Source organism: Cervus canadensis, chromosome 21 (assembly GCF_019320065.1).
Source record: "Cervus canadensis isolate Bull #8, Minnesota chromosome 21, ASM1932006v1, whole genome shotgun sequence".
In the NCBI taxonomy this organism is placed as follows: Eukaryota; Metazoa; Chordata; class Mammalia; order Artiodactyla; family Cervidae; genus Cervus; species Cervus canadensis.
In genome coordinates, this window is record NC_057406.1 from 23,472,544 (window position 1) to 23,490,102 (window position 17,559).

General features: G+C 47.8%; 1 protein-coding gene across 1 annotated transcript in view; it reads right to left on the reverse strand.

Moving 5' to 3' along the window:
* The window catches only part of GRIN2B (glutamate ionotropic receptor NMDA type subunit 2B), a 482,648-nt gene extending 466,727 nt beyond the window's left edge, over positions 1 to 15,921 (reverse strand). Inside the window, exons 1-3 of the mRNA XM_043441483.1 lie at positions 15,770 to 15,921; positions 15,194 to 15,424; positions 13,774 to 14,213 (exon numbers count right to left, since the gene is read on the reverse strand). The gene's annotated coding sequence lies outside the window, so the exon portion shown is untranslated. The remainder of the gene's footprint in view (positions 1 to 13,773; positions 14,214 to 15,193; positions 15,425 to 15,769) is intronic.
* Positions 15,922 to 17,559: the final 1,638 nt, after the last annotated feature.

Consider the following 17,559-nt stretch of genomic DNA (forward strand, 5'->3'; position numbering starts at 1 on the left):
CTTACAGCTTTCTATTTTTCACTCTGATCAGTTCATAGTCATTCTGCCCAAAGCTCACTTTAAACTTTTAAATCCTTGATTAACTGGGGCCTATTTATGCATATGATCTGTATTTTTTTTTTTTTTACTTAGAATTCATGTTCTCTCAATATTCTAGGAACATGTCAGCTCTTGGCCATACTTTCTTCTCTTGCCATCTATGATCTAATAAGATATTCAAAGAGGTCAATGCCAGTCTTGATCTGGAAAGCCCTAAGCCAGAAATGACTGCCCCAAACAGGGGACAACTATGCATTACATCCTCACCACCAGACTGGCTCTGACCGGGTGGGGACCAGGAGCTGTCATACTAGTTATTACTTACTGAATGCTAACTCTGTCACAAGGACAGTTCAAAGTGAAATAAGTCACTTAATTCTCACAATGACTGAAAGGCCAGAATTATGAATACCTCATCTTGAATTTCCATCCTAAAGGAAGTCAATCCTGAATATTCTTTGGAAGGACTGATGCTGAAGCTGAAACTCCAATACTCTGGCCACCTGATACAAAGAACGGACTAATCTGAAAAGACCCTGATGCTGAGAAAGATTGAAGGTAGGAGGAGAAGGGGACGACAGAGGATGAGATGGTTGGGTGGCATCACCGACTCCATGGACATGAGTTTGAGTAGGGTCTGGGAACTGGTGATGGACAGGGAAGCCTGGCGTGCTGTGGTTCATGGGGTCGCAAAGGGTCAGACATGACTGAGTGACGGAACTGAACTGAAATGAACATCTTGAAAAGTGAAAGTCAGTGTTAGTCACTCAGTCGTGTCTGACTCTTTGCAACCCCATGGACTGTAGCCCACCAGACTCCTTTGTTCGTGGGATTCTCCAGGCAAGAATACTGGAGTGGGTAGCCATTCCCTTCTTCAGGGGATCTTTCCAATCCAGGGATTGAACCCAGGTCTCCTGCATTGCAGGCAGATTCTTTACGATCTGAGCCACCAGGGAAGCCCCTCTTACAGGTAAGGAATCTGGGGTTACAGAGAAATGAAGACATCTGCCCAGTAAACCAAAAGAGCTGTACAGAAGCTCTGACAGTCTGACTCTTAAGTGCTTGTTTTCAACCAGTTTTCTGGACCTGCCACCACGGTAGACTGTGATGAGAAACAATGGAGGGGTGTGCAGTTCAGCAGGTCCCCTCGGAACACCCGAAGCACCACTGGCAGAGATGGTGACCAGAAAACCTTAAGGCACCCAAAGGTGATGACAGCAAGAAGCAGAGAGGTACAACCCGCTCCATCCATAGCAGAGCTCACCACTGACGATGCTAACACACGCCCTTGCTTTTCTGGAAGACAGTTGTAGGTGTGTCCTGTATCTAAGGAGCACAGTCCCAACCACCCTGCAAATTCCACTGTGCACTCTCCTCATTACGGAGAACCGGACGCACAATATGTCTTTTCTAAGTGTCTGACCGCTCAAGTCGGCCATAAAAATTTACTACAGAGCTATGGAGCATAAAGCTTAAGAGCTCCAGCCAGACAGCTGGGTTCAAATCCCAGCTCTGCCACTTGGGCTACACAAGTTTTAACCTCTTGTGTATCCTCTTCCATAAAATGCAGGCAATAACTACACACACTTTCGGGGGCGGGGGTTAGGATTGTCAGATTCATTCATGCGTGGAAAGCACTGAACACAGAAGTTGTAGGTGCTCAGATCGCACCACCAGCCACTTGGTACGTGCCCACCCCATGCCAGAACTCTGCCAGGCTCCCCCGGGGTTGAGGGTAGAGGCATTTTCTGCTAGGCTCCCCTGGAGTAGACGGTAGAGGCATTTTCTGCCCTTGAGAAAGCAGGATGGATGGAATGGAGACACAGTAAGAGTCATTTCAAACCAGAGGACCATGGTCAGCAAGGAGGCAGTGACTCCAGCCTGGGGTACCAGGAGGACTTGGAGCAGAGAAGTCCTAAGCAGAATCTTGAAGACGGGACAGGAGTGAGGCAGGTGAGCGGAGGTGGGGAGGGCACCACGACAGAGCAGGAGGCGTGAGCAAAGGCGGGGGCCTGAGACTGCCTTTCACATTTTCCTTTTCCTCTGCCTGCGTCGCCATCTTCATCTCTCCCCTTCTTGGATCGTGTAAAGATAAAAGATAAGCCTGGGAAAAATGGTTCTATACATAAAGCTAGAAAGATTAGTCTTGCTCTCCTTTCTGACAAGCATTTATCTAGTTTTCTAGATAAATACTGTGAAAGAGAACCGGAGAAGGAAACACGGACCAAAGATTAAAAACCACACGTCACAGTGCCTGTTGCTGCTCTGGGTTCCAAACGCCGGGGCCTCGCTGCCTGCCCCCCTCCATCAGATGCTCCCTCTTCTCCTGCCCACGGGGAGTATGTGGTCCACGCACCGCACTGGAGGCCGTTGCAAAGCCGTGATGTTGAGCAGGGTGGAGTTATTAACAATAATACTGTGTGTGTATTAAGTTCATGGTTTGAAAGGATTCTTTACATTTCCTCACTTGCTCCACAACACAATCCCTAAAGGTCTCATTTTACAAATGAGGACATGAACTCAGAGAGGTTGGGTAACTTGCCCGAGTCCCACAGCACGCACTTGGGCTGAGATGGGATCTGATTCCTGGCCCCTCAAGCATTCCTTCCCCAATACCACTCTGCTTCAAGTACTGAAAAGTAGTTTTAAGATCCACACATGACAAAGCTTAAGCACCAGAACGCCCTGCAACACCAAGACACAACCTCCTTTCTTAAGCAGAAAAGTAAAGACACAGGAAATTGATAGAATCACCAACTCAATGGACATGAATTTGAGCAAACTCCGGCAGACAGTGAAGGACAGGGGAGCCTGGCATGCTGCAGTCCACTGAGTCCAAAAGGGTCAGATATGACTTAGTGACTGAGCAACAACAACAAGGATATTGAATCTTTGTCTTGTATGTTTCCTTAAAAAAAAAAAAGTGCCCTGTGAGTCACTAGTTAATGCAGATATTTGAAACAAAAAGAGTTCCTTCTCAGAATGAAGCAAGTGTATCTCATGGAATAATAATAGTGAGTTCTGCTACTAATAAAAACCCAACGATGAAGCAGGATGCTTGATCGCCATTCTCTTATTCTAAGCACTCAAAGTGGTAGTTTACACCTGGGTTTGAGAAAGACATAGGTGGGAGAAAATGGGTAATCATCGGGATGTTCAAGATTAAGTAAGTTCAAAGGGGACTGTTTCCTCTTAAAGGAAGTATCTTCAAGCTGGAGGTGCAGGATATTTACAGAAGGGTAGGAACAGGCTAAGAAGATGGTGTCCAAGCCTTAACCATCGTGTGAAATAAAAGCGACGCTGATTGCCAATGCCATGACTTTCTCACCTCTTGTCCTCACTAAATTAAGTTACAGTCCAGAAAATGGCTATTTTGTAGGATGCATTTTTCTACTTGAAAACAACTTTGTCTTTCGCCAAGAGCGAAGCCCAAAGAGAAGGGATCAGAAGGAAGTCACTCCAGCTGAAGTTTCAGAGTACATGTGCTTATGGGGTCCTCTACACGCATCATAAACCCTCCCAGCCTTTCACATGGAGGTGGCTCTACAGAATTTCAAGAGCCAGGGGTTAGAATCCACGGGTGTCGGCCGGAATCCCGGCTTGCTGACTGCTAGGAGCCCGTGCGCTCTCTAACCTTCACTCTGTCCATCTGAGAAAAACAAAACAACGTCAGCCTGCTGGTGAGGATTGAGTGAGATAACACATGTTAATGTAAGCCGGAATATTACATACATAACGTAACCACAGATATCTATTGCCGATTCAAGGCCCAATTTCAACAGAAAATTGAAACTGTCCTAAGCAAAAGTGAGGCCATTCCTTTTAGATGATTATTATACTTAAACTGACAGCAATAATTCTTAGTATTTTCATTCCACCATTTCTCTCCCAAATGATCTACAACTTCTGGCCACCTAATTCCAGGACCTTCTCACTTCCTTCCCTAACCTCAAACTGAGGTTCCATAAACCGAGGTACATAAACGAAGACTGACCAATAACTGAGATTCCCCTCTATGGTGGTGGAAAGACATTCGTAAGTTTCAGAACCAACTTTGAATTTTATCTTGAAATCAAAGCCTCTCTGTAAAGAGGGACAGAATAAAAAGGAGAGGTTGAGAAGGTGAGTAACCATGTTCCTATTTATTCCAGAAAGCCCAGTACAGTGAAGGCAACTGGGGCACATGAGATGAAAAGGCCTTCCTAGGGATTTGCCCCCAGAGTCAGCATGAGAAAGGTGAAGAGAAAATAAAAAGAGGATGTATAGAGATGACTTGAGAGGGCTTATTTCTAGCTGGGAAGATCAAGCAAGACTTGGTGGAGGAGAGAGTCTTGGAGATGGACCTGGAGGGATGAGAGTATTTACATGGAATTTGCAGCAAAGGGGAAAAGCATTATGAGTGATAAGGGGGTGCTTTTGGAAGAAATGCCCTTATTAAACACAATGTAAAATGAACCTCAAAGAAGTGAGGCACTGAGAAATGGGTATGTTTTCATCATTAGTCTGTAGCAAGCACTAGAGACACTCGCATACATACAGCTCTAGTGAAACACACCTGAAGCATCACGAGGCGCCTGGATGGCCAGGAAATGAAAACATTAGAGGCATAAATATGTCAACTTTATCTTCAATGCATGTTCCTTTCTATCACCATCGGTATCGACGAGCAGCATTTCTGAGCAGTGTCCATGTGCACAGAGCATTCTGCTAAGCACCGAGGACTTAAAAGTGCCATAAAGCAAGAAGCAGGAGTCTCATTCTCATGGAAAAACGGCAAATTCATCAACAAACAAAAGTGATTTCTCTTCTATACGCAGAAATAAAACCCACCCAGTATTTTTTTTTTCTCCAAAAATCCAAGGGGTCAACGTTCTCCTACCTAAGAAAGACCTTCCATTAAATCTGAGCACCTATATTTGGCCAGGGTCAGATTTCTTCTGCAGTCTCTCTTCCTCTGTGAGCTGAAGGAAAAACCAGGACACACACGTAAACAAGACCAGCACAGGACTGAAATGAGTTCCGTCTCCCCTCAAGCCCAGAAACAATCCTGGAGTTTCTAACAAGGTGATGGAGAGGAGAGCCACGAACCCCAAAGACATCAATTCTGGCCCCACGGAACGCGTGGTCTGCATGGTAACAAACCCAAGGCAAGAGGCTGCAGTATCTCCATGATTCGGATGTTCTGCTTCCAAAGGACCAACCAATAGATACTGGGAAATGCAGATCAGTGAGTCCACTGCTCAGGCTTCTCCTAGACAATCATCGGCTCACACCTCTGCACATCACACCAAACTCCACTGTGAGTCTAACCCACACTCATCACCTTTCTCTCCAACTGCTCTGAGCAGACGTCCGAAACAGAACTATTTTTACTTTCTTATGATTTGTCCTTATAAAGGAACACAGGTCCAATAAATCTGCTTTCTCCTCTCACCTCTGTACACTTAGGTTCACATTGATTTTAAAATGGGGAAGGGAGGGAGACAAAAAGGAAGGAGGTGAGAAAACTATTAAGCCAGCCAGCTTAACAGTCAGTGATTAAAGTAACAGTCACAGAAGAACGAAGCTTACTGCCTCCCACCTTCTTCCTCCTCTTCATGCCTTTAATATTCGACTCCAGGCGCTGAGAGGGAGGGGACGGGGGCCAGTGGATCCCAACTGCACTCAGATAATTGCCCCATTCACACCCCTCACCAGTCAATCAGGGTCCGCTCAGCCAGCCCCATTTATTAATAGTTTTCCTACATTTACAGTGTTACACAGGAGTGAAATGAGGCTCTCTCTCCGAAATGAGAAATGGGGCACCCTCAATACAGACTAAGTGGAACAGGGGATGGGGCCGCTCGCCCTACTTGCAGGCAGACACACCTGTTTCAAGGGTGTCCAGGAAAGCAGGCCCCCACCATCCCTCCAGCCCGCACCCCGTTCCCAGCACAGGTCACTGGAACAGGGTTACGATAGCTCTTCTCTGAAGCCCACACCAGTCCCACCCTTTGGGTGCACTCTGTACACTAGATGCCCTCACGTTCCAACCACTTCTTCCAACCTCCGACTCAGGGACCCTGTGCTGGTCCTGGAACCATTTCACAGCCCGAGGGTCTCTGTATGCACATCCAAATCCTAGGGCTGTAGGATGCAAAGAGCTAACAGGTGCCCTGTCAGTCATCTCGCCAGTGGTTCTCAAATGTAGCCTCACATGAGGATCCCTGGGAAACATATTTAAATGGCCACAGCCTGGCTGTCTCCCTGAGAGATCTGAATTGAACTGTTCGGGGTCAGCCTGGGCATGGACATCCGCGACCACGGGATGGTATTGTTTATTTGTCTGTATTTATTTTTTGCCAAAGTTCTGCAGGTGATTGGGTGACTGACCTGGGGTTAAGGAGCAACGTCTCGCTTGGTTAAGGAGTCTGTCTTGCTCTTTCAGAAATGAGGACGTCATCGCCCAGCATCCATGGGGTCACATGGTCACGGGGGAAAAGAACGCAAGCAGAAACCAAAGGGAGTTTCTGATTGCCAAGATCACCGCCTCCCCCACCATCATGGAGGCAGATACTGGACACCCTGGGAAAACGTCACACTGTAAAGACCCTTCACACACCCAGGGAGAACATGATGCCCTGGGCTCTGAAGATGGGGCCAAGGGCTCACCTCTGGCTGGCTTCAGGGTCAGGCAGCCCAGAGAGACAAGTGGGGCAGGGCAGAGGAGGGGAGGCACTGGAAAGGGACTCCGTGGACCTGACTCTGCCGCACGAACGTGGCTTTAGACCACGTGGCTAACCTCAGAACTATTTTCACAGCTTCAAAATGGTACCTGTGGAAGATAGTTCACCTCCAAGGTGCCTGTCAGCATCAATATGCCAATTATCCCATTTCTTTCATACACCCCCCCACATGCATTACTGTACCTAAATGCACAGACACATATACTGCATTTAAGAAAATCTTTGACTACTGTTTGGCAGGTCAGTCCTTGCACAAACATGCCCATATGTACACAAGTCTAGTGTGTGTGGGGTGTGTGTGTGCATTCGGATACACACAAAAAACACTGCTCTCTAATCTAAAGTGACCAGACTAAGACCCCTTGGCAGTGGGAGGGTCGACCCAGAATGTCTGGGCATTCTCACGGGGTACAGAGGACTTTGGGGAAAGGGTTAAAGACATCGGCTAAGCTCCAGGTTTCTCCCAAGCCTCTCTTCTCCCCTCCCCGAACAATGCAGCTTTCATCCAGCCCTTGTTTTGAAGTCCCGTCTCTCCGAAAGAAACGAGATCCGATTTCCTAAGAAATTCTCACCAGTTGAAGCCCTGAGAGGGTCTCTATAAAGAGTCATAGGGAAAAAAAAAAATAAAGAGTCATAGGAAATTGAAACTTGACATGAGGAGATTTGTGGTCTGAATGAGGCGGTGAGCAAAGCCACAGACGAGGGCGTGTGTGGAGTGCGGTGTGGCTGTTAGAAGTCACGCGAGTTAACCAGTCGAAACCTTCAACGGTCCTAATCTAGGAAGCTCTCCATGACAGACGACAGATACCTCCCCTTAGACGACAGATACCTCGTCTGTCAGCGGACCCCCAGCAGGGTCCAAAACTGGGCCTCTTTTTCCTTCCAGGCCTGCCACTCCCTTGGGCCTGTCCCCTGGCCCCTGCCCCTCCAATCACCTTGAAACGAATGTCCCCCCACCCAGCAGTGGCACCTGCTCATCCACACACCCTCATGTGTACGCTCTCTTTATATGTAGGTGGGTCTTCAGGCTGAGCTTCGGTGCCTTTTGCTAATGAAATGTATACAGACCATAATAATCCAGAGAAAGGATCAAAGTGAGGGGAAAGGGGTAGAAGGATGGGGCGCAAGAAGAGGTGCAAATAAGATTTAGTGGCACATTCATTTCCAATCCATCTCCCCTTAGGCTCCAATGCTACACTGAAGCAGTAGCTGCAGGTGTCTTCTGAGCGTGTCTACACCAGGACAGCCCCGTGAAGAACACTCCTGAAACAAGAAGCCCTCTAAAGAGGCCACCAAAACACTGTGAATGCCCTGAGAGCAAGTAACTGAGCCCCTCTTCTTTCATCACTCCCCTTCACCATTAAAAAAAGCAGCTAGTGTCTGCCTGGCCTGGCCTCTCTCTGCCTCCCTTCCTCTAGAAACACATGGGGCTCGGCCGGGCCTTCATTCCCAGTAGCTTGGCCCGGGCTAGGATCCAGCTCTCTCCTTGGCTACAAACCAACTAACAGCTGTCCCTTTCTTTATAACGGCCATCAGCAAAGTTAGTAGCAAGCCGTGGCCTGAGATGGTGTCATTTGCTCATTCCAGAGGCAAGCCTAATAAACAGGGCTAGGATTCATTAACTGGAGAGCCGCTAAACCAGAAAGGGCTCTTCCCTCTTCTTTCAACAAGACCCTCACATTATCCTCTGGCCTCATCGTCTGGAATCTGAAACTCCTAATCAGTGAACCAGCACACTGACGTGCTGATCTTCTCCCCAAGTTAAGGGATGTGAGCGAAAGCGGGAGGCTTGCCCCGTGACGACACCTGCCTCTCCATCTGCTCTCCACCCTCCTGAAACGACCATCCTCTCCTTCTTCTAGGAAACTCCTAATTAAAGATGTAGTTTAAACATCACCACCTCCACGAAGCCCACCTCTTTCTGCCAGGCTGCTCTCCTTTACATCTCTTACCCAAGGACACGGTGGTCTCCTTACATGTCTCTCCCATTAAATCCCCAACTATTGGAAGGCACAGCCAGAGCTAAACTTTTTTCATGACACAGTGTTTGACAAAAATTGGTTCTTAACACATGTTTGTTGAATAATTGAGGAGAGCAAAAGTCATAAAAATAAATGAAGTTAACAGAAGAGATAGTGTGAAAGAAAAGAGACCAAGAGATAAATAAACTCAGAAGCTGGAGTACAAGCAAAGAGGGAGGAGAATCAGTGATGAGAAGGACCGGAATAAGAAACCAGAGAGGACTGAAGGCAAAGAGGCAAACGACGTATGTGGGTGGAAGAGTGAAGGAAGAAAGGACAAGGGTGAACTTAAATACAAAACCTCCTCTCTGATTTTTTTCTTTTCTATTTTTAAGAACAAAGCAGAAAGGCTGGAAGTCCCCAAAGGAACAGAAACACATGTGGAACTGACAATGTTCACGATGATACAGAACTGGGTTCAGGAATGATGTAGACCCATGATCCGCGGTCAAGTAATTTGGGCATCACCTGGGAGATGGCTAGAAACGCAGAATCTAAGGCACCAGCCCAGACCTACTGATTCAGAATGGACATCCTAACAAGGTCCCTGGGTGGTTGTTATTCACAATAAAGTTTGAGAAGTGCTGATGGAGACATCTGAAATCCACAAAAAACCTCCACATCTCACTCTGTTCAGAGGAGCAGTGCACAACGCCTTGGCAGTAAGCAGCTACCCAACTTCAACAAATCACCTAATGTCCCTGGATCTCAGTGTCCATCTATTACATGAGGTCAGAGAAGATGCTTTCAAAAGTGTCGCAGAGCTCTCATCCTCTTGATCTCTTCTAACATCCTAACTGTGAACCATTCCTAAACCCACCTGAACAAATAACAAGTAGCATCTTTCACTAATTAATATTTCACTTCTTCTCTCCACTCATTCACTTACTATTTTCCCAAGTCTCTACTATGTGCCAGACACTGTGTCAAGTAAAAATGATTCCAAGGTGAATAAAACCCTCCCTGCCATCAAGGGGCTCACAAACTTCTTAGGGAAACAGGGCATATAAACAAAACTAGGATAAAGTGTACTGATGGTCACCTGCAAGCACCAGTGATGGAGAGAAGGCAGCGCTTCCTGGGGTAGTCACAGAGGACTTCAACAACAGGTTACATAGGCACTAGGTCCCTTCTCTGCCAACCTCAGCTGAAAGCAGTGGAAAGTGAAAACACAAAAGTAATATGGTTGGACGTTATTGAGGACCCGACTGCAAGGTTCCGAACACACCTTTCTGGGCTCACAAAACCCTAAGAGCTGATCCACACCATGGATCTTGTGTCACGGCTGCAGGCACCTGATTAACAGCCACAGGTATGCTGTAGAAACCCACCTCCTCTGAGTTATGCCTGCTCCTTCACATTCTATCTTCTGCAACCTTCTGAAAGATAATATCAATTCAACCACTAATCTACTCTCCCTGGAGACTTCTTCTTGTGGTTGCAAAGAGGAGATGCACTTTAATAAATGTGAACAATTCATTAGACCAGTAACTCTTTGGATTCATATTTATTTACAGAGAGAGTGGATATTATGATCCAACTGTATGCATGGTAGCAGAGACTGCAAATGTAGTTTACTGAAAGGAAGAAATTTCTAGAATTCTTAAGGAGGGTGCAGAATGACAGTGAGGAAAAGGAGCTTATCCACTTCTGACCCCAACAAGTTAGCCAAGATGAGCTATTTTGTCAGCCCTACTGTCCATCACCACAGAGAGAAAGCCATCATTCAGAACAATAGTTTCCCAGCCTTTAGAATGATGAGCTCCACCTGGCTCCTATAGGCTGCTATTTTGCTCTGGTTTCTTCACACACAACCTATCCTTTCCCCTGCCTCCTTCTCTATTTCACCATCTGTAAATATTAACTAAATTTTTGCTTTAGCCTGTCAGAACTAGTCGATATGTTATCTCAATTTTCAGATCCTTGAACAAGAAAATAGGGGGGTGGGAACTCTATATCCTGGGTTCATCATATTCATGGAGGAGATGGGAGATGGTTATACAAGGTAATGATGATGTGGCCAAGGACTGTACCCCGCTCAGTCCTGTGTCTCCACTCATCCCACCAACCAATTTTAGTCCATGTGTCCACCCCCCAGATGCCCACTGTCCTCCCCTCCACACACACACAGGTCTGGGTGCGTGAAAGTGAAGGTCAAGGTTTTGAAACCATATTTCTGGAGGTGAAGCAGGAATACAAAATCAAAGTACCTGCTGTTCATCCCTTCACCAGAGGCAGTCTCTCTCCTCTCTCAGCCTAAAAGAAAGGCACTGGGTGTGCAAAGTAGTGACTAGAGGGATTTTTTCCCTTCCTCCTCCTTTTCTGTCATGTCTCCTCCTTCCTTAGCCTCTCTGCCTCTATCCCCCCCTGATAAATTATACAGATAGAGTGGCATAGCAAGGCTCTTCAGACAGACAGGCTTCCCAGGAATGGGACCAATGGAGAGAAGGAACCAGACATTCCTGGGCACACCCTGCCCCTCTCGTTGCTTCCAGCATCTATTCTAAGCTGCCACATCGTCCTGTGTTCACAGCTCCATCATGCTTTGCTACACCTGAAGCACATACTCAGAAGACACCATGTTGTTCTGCATCCCTTGACATCACCAGCCTAACATCCTTAACCGTGCTTTCCTGGGAAGTCTTTATTTCCTATTAATTTTTGTCTTAATTGCATATCATGGAGGCGCCTCAATCGGAATTCAATGTGCTCTTCCTCCCACAAGCAGCCACATTTCTTTCCCATGTAGCCCACACCATCAGGGGAGTTGACAGGACGGAAGAAGACAAAATAGAACCCAGTCAGCATTTTGGGCAGTGAGGGGGAAAAAAAAAAGCGGGGGGGGTGGGGGGAGAAAACATTGGCCCGGAGGCAGCCCAGAACCCCACTGAGTTCAGGGCATCTGCTCTCAAGGACAGGGACACCTGCCTTCTCCCAGGGTCTCCAAAAGGGCTTTGGATGTGGAAAGGCATGGACCACCTGTGGTGACTCCTCCCCGAATCCCAACAAGCTCTTTCCAGGTCGATTCCATTCTTCCTCTTGGATTCCATTCTTCCCACCACTTAGTCCTCCCTTCCTCCCCGTTCAGTGTCTTGTCCTTTGCCCAGTCCTAGAGCCAGCTAAGGATGGCCTGGAACCTGTCTTCACCCCATTGGCATTCAGGGCAAATGGGGCTGAAACTCAGATCGAAAGGCCTCCTGACAACCCCGTCACCAACCAACCTGAAGAAGGACCTACTTGGTGGAGAGCACTGGTGGTGGACTCAGAAATGCAAACGAGGCAGAGACCCATCTCGACTGGTTCATCCTACCTAGGGGATCATTGCACATGGAGTTGCTATTGTCACCCAGACCTCTGTTCTCTTTTGAAGTCAAATTCTGAGTTCATCCTCCCACCCGAAGGAGCAGAAGCAGATGGGGAACCACTCAGGTGTCTCAGGTGAGCGCACACTAGATCACCCCGGCTATTTGTAGACATGGCGAGAGCGTGGCTTCAAATGGGATCCCAACCACCATGGTTACAGATGAGAGTTGAAGCAAGGAATGCTCAGAAGAATGAAACCTGCGGCAGGGCAGCAGTGGATCGGATTCCATCCATTCTTTCTGGACAATGAAGAACTAACTCTCCTCTAGAGTGATGTTGAGTGATAAGGACCTTCCAGGACTTCTCCCACATCCCTTTAGTATTTTAGATTGTTTCAAAGTATTATTTAAAAATTACTGGAAAAAAGATTTGGGGGTGGAATACTTTTAGGAAGATTATTGGTACTAGTGACTCTGCCACATTATTTTGAAAATCTTGTTCTCAACCCGATTCCTACCCTTGGGTGCCTTCGGAGTTTGGGAATATATGGTCAGTGGAGTAGCCAGCTCCCTTGGCCCTCCAGCCCATGGGCGATATTATTTCCTAGGAGTAATCTTGGATTGCACGAGTGGCTGGCTGAAGAGCCATTAGCTAAGTCTTTTCCATTTCTCCTGCTATTTCTCTTTTCAAGTCCATGAAAATACCGCCAAACCACACTGCTCATGTTGTAGAATTTGATGAGAGGGAGAAAGAATATAAGCGCTCATTCTCTTTGGAGGGTCCATGGCTAACCCAAGCAAACTGCACATCTCTTTGTTCAACACAAAGACTCACGTGTCGAATTCTGCACCCCTGCCACACACACAGCATTTTAGAACTCTGCAAGATAGCCATTTTGCAAGAGTGTGGAAGTAACAGTTTGCTTGGAGGATGTGTGGGTATAAATAGATGTGTAGACAGAAGGAGAAATTTATAGCTCAAATATAATAGCACACCAAAAAATACAAATGAAAAAGCAGAATACTGACAGAATTCTTTCTTTCCGAGCCTAAAATTTGAGTCCTCTCAACCTGCAGCAGCCTCCAATTCCAGGTGTTCTGAGAACAGTCTGATTTCCCACCTAGACCTGTCCCTCTGCAGTAGGCCTCCCGGGATCTCTGGCCGAGGGTCGGCATTTAAACAGCAAGTGGACTTCGGGGCAACAGCTACAAGAACCTCATTCATCATTTCATTTATTAAAAAGGGCATAAAAAGGATGCCCAGGAAGGCAGGGACCGGAGCTAGAGAGACATGGAAGTGGCAAGGGGGAAAGGCATCCTGAAAAAAAGAAGAAAAGCTTTCCCGATTCCCATCAAAATCAGAGCTTTAGCTCGGGGTGAATAAATTTGCTATTTGACTTGAAAATCACACAGGTCTCCCAGCCCTTCTGCCATCCAACAGCTGTCCCTACATACATCCACCCCCATGCCTCCAAAAAAACCCCAAACCTGTTTGATGAGGCAGGAAAAGAAATAACATGGGAGATCTCCCCCTTTGTAACAAGCCTTTTCCCCCACACAGCATTATTTGAGTATCTTGTTACCCTTTCTTCCCCCTCAAAAAATCCACTTGAGGGACTTGAAGAAAGAGATAAACAAGGAATCCCTACCCCAGGTGAGAAGAAAATGAAATCGGATTTGCCCTACCTTGGTTTGTAGAAGCCAAACCTCTAGATGGACAGATTAAGGGAGTGAGCATGGTGGGAATATCCAGTCGCTTCTTCTCGCTTGCATATCCACATAAGAAAGACGAAGGATAAAGAAAAGGAAGATCATTTAAAATCCAATTCAGCGTGAATTTTGTTTTAATCTTGTGTCTTGAAGAGATGCAAATTCAAAGAAAAAAAAAAGATGGAATTCAAAGGTAAATCAGGCTATGGAGAACAGCTCACAATGCAGAATCCAGAATGATTATTCCGTGTGCATGTGAGGTTAGTGGCCGGGCTATTTTTTTTTTTTTTAAACAATTCTTCGGGCAATTACGGTTTTTGGTTTTTGGAGCTTTAGTGGAGGAGGCTCTGTGTAGAGCAGCTGGGGACCGGCTCTGTCCCTCCGTGGAGCGTGGTCATTCCCAAAGCGTCCCCTTCCTGAGGGGGAAAAAAGAGATGGTCAGGGTTTGATTCGAGTGTCCCCCGGAGGATGAGAAAAATGCATTCCGAAAAAAAAAGAAATCAATTCGTTTTAAGGAAAAGGGGGGAGGAAACCCTGCATTTCCCACAGAGGGCACACCAGAGGAATGGAAAACAGCTGGCACCGGTCTATAAATAATTCAGAAAAGGTCTGGCTATACCATTCCTGGGACAGGCATGGATGCGAGGTGGGAAAGCCAACCTGAATGGACGAGGAGAGAGGGAGAGAGAGGGAGGGAGCGAAGGAGGGAAGTGGGAAGCAGGGAGGGAGAAGCGGCTCCCTGTAGCAACACACACTCACACACACACGCAGAAACACAAGCCCCACTTAACTCGCCAGCAACTGCGGCCCCCAGCCCCATCTGCAGTGCTGCCGACATTTCTGTCTCGCCGTCCCCATCGCCTCCAGCAGCAGCGCCTCCTCCCACCCCGGGCTGGTGCTCAGTGGGTTCTGATTGTGCACCGGGTGCACACTGGGCATTCCTTGGAAGGGGCACACTGACACGCGCGCGCGCGCACACACACACACACACACACACACGCCCCCGGCGCGCACGCGCCCCCGCGCGCACACTCACGCCGCCGCCGCGCTGATGTGCAGCGCACGGGGCTTCACCTGCAACGTGTCTATTGGACGGATGGTCGCGGCGCGCGGCTCCGGCCCCGGGCACCGATGCCCAGCCTCTCTGCTCGGTAAGGGGACGAACCCCCGCAACAAAGGACCAGAGAGTGCCCTACCCCTCTACCCTGAAAAATCTTAAAAAAAAAAAAAAAAAAAAGCCACGTCCAAACGAGCAAGTGCCGGTTTCTGCCGGCTTTAAGAGCCTTACCTAATAACCAGGTTGGTTAAGGGTTCCACCGCCTCGACCCTTTATCTTCCTGACACCCCCAACCCCCCAAAATTGAGACAAGAGACTCCAAGACGAATATTTACGTACCGGTTCGGAGCTCCTGAGCGATTGCAGGGTCTCCGGAGAGGGGGTGGCTGGGGATGGAGGGTTTCCCTTTCCTGCAAAGCAGGATTAATTATCCGTCTCGAAGGGTCTTGAAGTTCACGACTCTTCTTGGCAAAGCAAAAGCAAATGCATCCGGACGCCAGCACTTCTGGATGGTGGTGCTCAAAAACCGCCCAGACGAGCACTTGCGATAGAGCAAAGCCCCGAGATTTCCTAGAGGTGAAGAAGCCGAAGGAAGTGGGTTTTTTTTTTTTTTTCAAAGGGGGTGGGGGACCTGCCTTTCTCCAAAAAGGTGGGGGGTGGGGGGTGGAGAGGCTGGAGCCCAGATTCCAGTTGGTGGTGATGGGAGCCGGGGGAGGGGAAGCGGGCGGGGGCCGGCTCTGCAAGTCAACCGCGCGGCAGCGGGAGAGGGAGAAGAGGACGAGGGGAGGGTGGGGAGAGTAAGAAAAGGGGGGATTAATCACCGGGGGGCGGGGGCAGGGCGGGCGATCACAGGTCGCCTGGTCTGGATTTGGGTCTCTCACTCAGAAACGTGCCACACACACACACACACCCTACCTCTCACACACTGCCCTGATGGGCGGAGAAACCCAAGAAGCTGGGGGAAGAGGCTCGTGCTCCCAAGGTGTGTGCGCGCGTGTCCTCTTTCTCCACACCCCCCACCCCACCCCACCCCCAAACCCCGTCACCCCCTCACTCCTATTGCTAAGACTCTGGCGGAGGCAGCTTCCCACGTCATGTGCTGGGGGGAGTGGGGTAGGAGAAGGGGGGAAACGGCTTAACCCGAGTCTGTGGCGCCTCCTGCTGGCCGGATTGGGGAACAGCGACGAGGAAGGGCGGCCGAGGGGTGGGGGAAGCGAGACCGGGCCCCCGGTGGCCGGCCGGGCCCCCAGCGGGTAAGCGTGTCCCCAAGGCGGGACTGCGGTTTGAAATTTAAGATCCTGGCTTGATTGTCCATAAATCAGCCTTGGCTTCGTTAAGTGCCCGCGTGCTGCAAACAGTTGAAAGCCAGGTTCTTGCCTTCAAGAAGCTTAAGATCTATTTTGAGCACAGGAGGCTGACGCGTTAAAACAATGGGGAAAGAAGCAGGCAAATGTAATTAAGGGCTAAATTGTATAGTACGGATTACATGTGTGCTTTGCTGACTGCTAGTGAAGGTTTGAGGAATTTGGAATTTTTTATTAAAGTAGATGCTGGTATTTAAAGACTTTGAGAAGAAGATGAGACAGATGAATAATCCCTAAATAAAACTAGATTTCACGGCATTTGCAAACCCACCCTCTTGTAAAAAGCAAACTTATCTATTCATTTCTCTCTCTCTTAAGCTGCTTTCTATTTTAACGGTGCTTTCACCACCTGTAGTATTGTTTGTTTTTAATATTAATATCATTGTGTAGGTATCATTTTTATTCAGATCAATCAATCAATAAATATTTATTTATTGTCTCTTCGGAGATACAGAATGTTATGGTGGTAGGACATTTTCGTTTTGGTGATATCATGAGCTTCTCACCCATTTCTGAGAAGGAGCCACACACACACACAGGTCACTATCCTATGTGAAGTGTTTATACCTAGTAGCTGGGCGCTTTGATCTTTGTAGAATGCAGTCCTATAAACCAGACCACACCCCCAATACATCTGAACTAATTCTTTCATATTTCCTAATTTTGATAGGCCAAATCTTTGAATGTAAAATTTTTAAGACAAACACATAAGGATTACGCGAAAACACAGATACACTGTGTTCACCTGCAAATTACTCTTTCTCAGTAATAGTAGTGCTATTTTTTTTAAGTCAAGGTAGAACTGGTCTGGGCTTACCTTGAAGACTAAAGAATCCACCTGCAATGCGGGAGACCCGAGTTCCGTCCCTGGGAGGGGAAGATCCCCTGGGGAAGGGAATGGTAACCCACTTCAGTATTCTTGCCTGGAGAATTCCGTGAACAGAAGAGCCTGGCAGGCCACAGTCCATGGGGTCGCAAAGAGCAGGACACGACTGAGCGACTAACAGATGACAGAGCTGATCTTCCAACTCTTTGGAGAAAAGCAGAAACATCTGGAACTGCTGTGCCCCTTGACACACAACAGCTTACCCAACCCAGGCCCCTATATACATAAATTTCCAGTTGTTAGAAGTGTAGATTCCAGGAGGGGTGTAGGATGAGGAGAGCCAGGGCCCTGTGGGAATTTCCTGAAACACTCTTCCCAGAGTCTTTCAGAATTCCCATTAACTTCAAAATAATATCCAAGCTCACTCAAGGCTTTTTTTTTTTTTAACTTCAGAGCCCACAGTGCTCTTCCTATCCCCAGCCCCCTTCACCGAAATTGGACCAACTCCCTTCTTT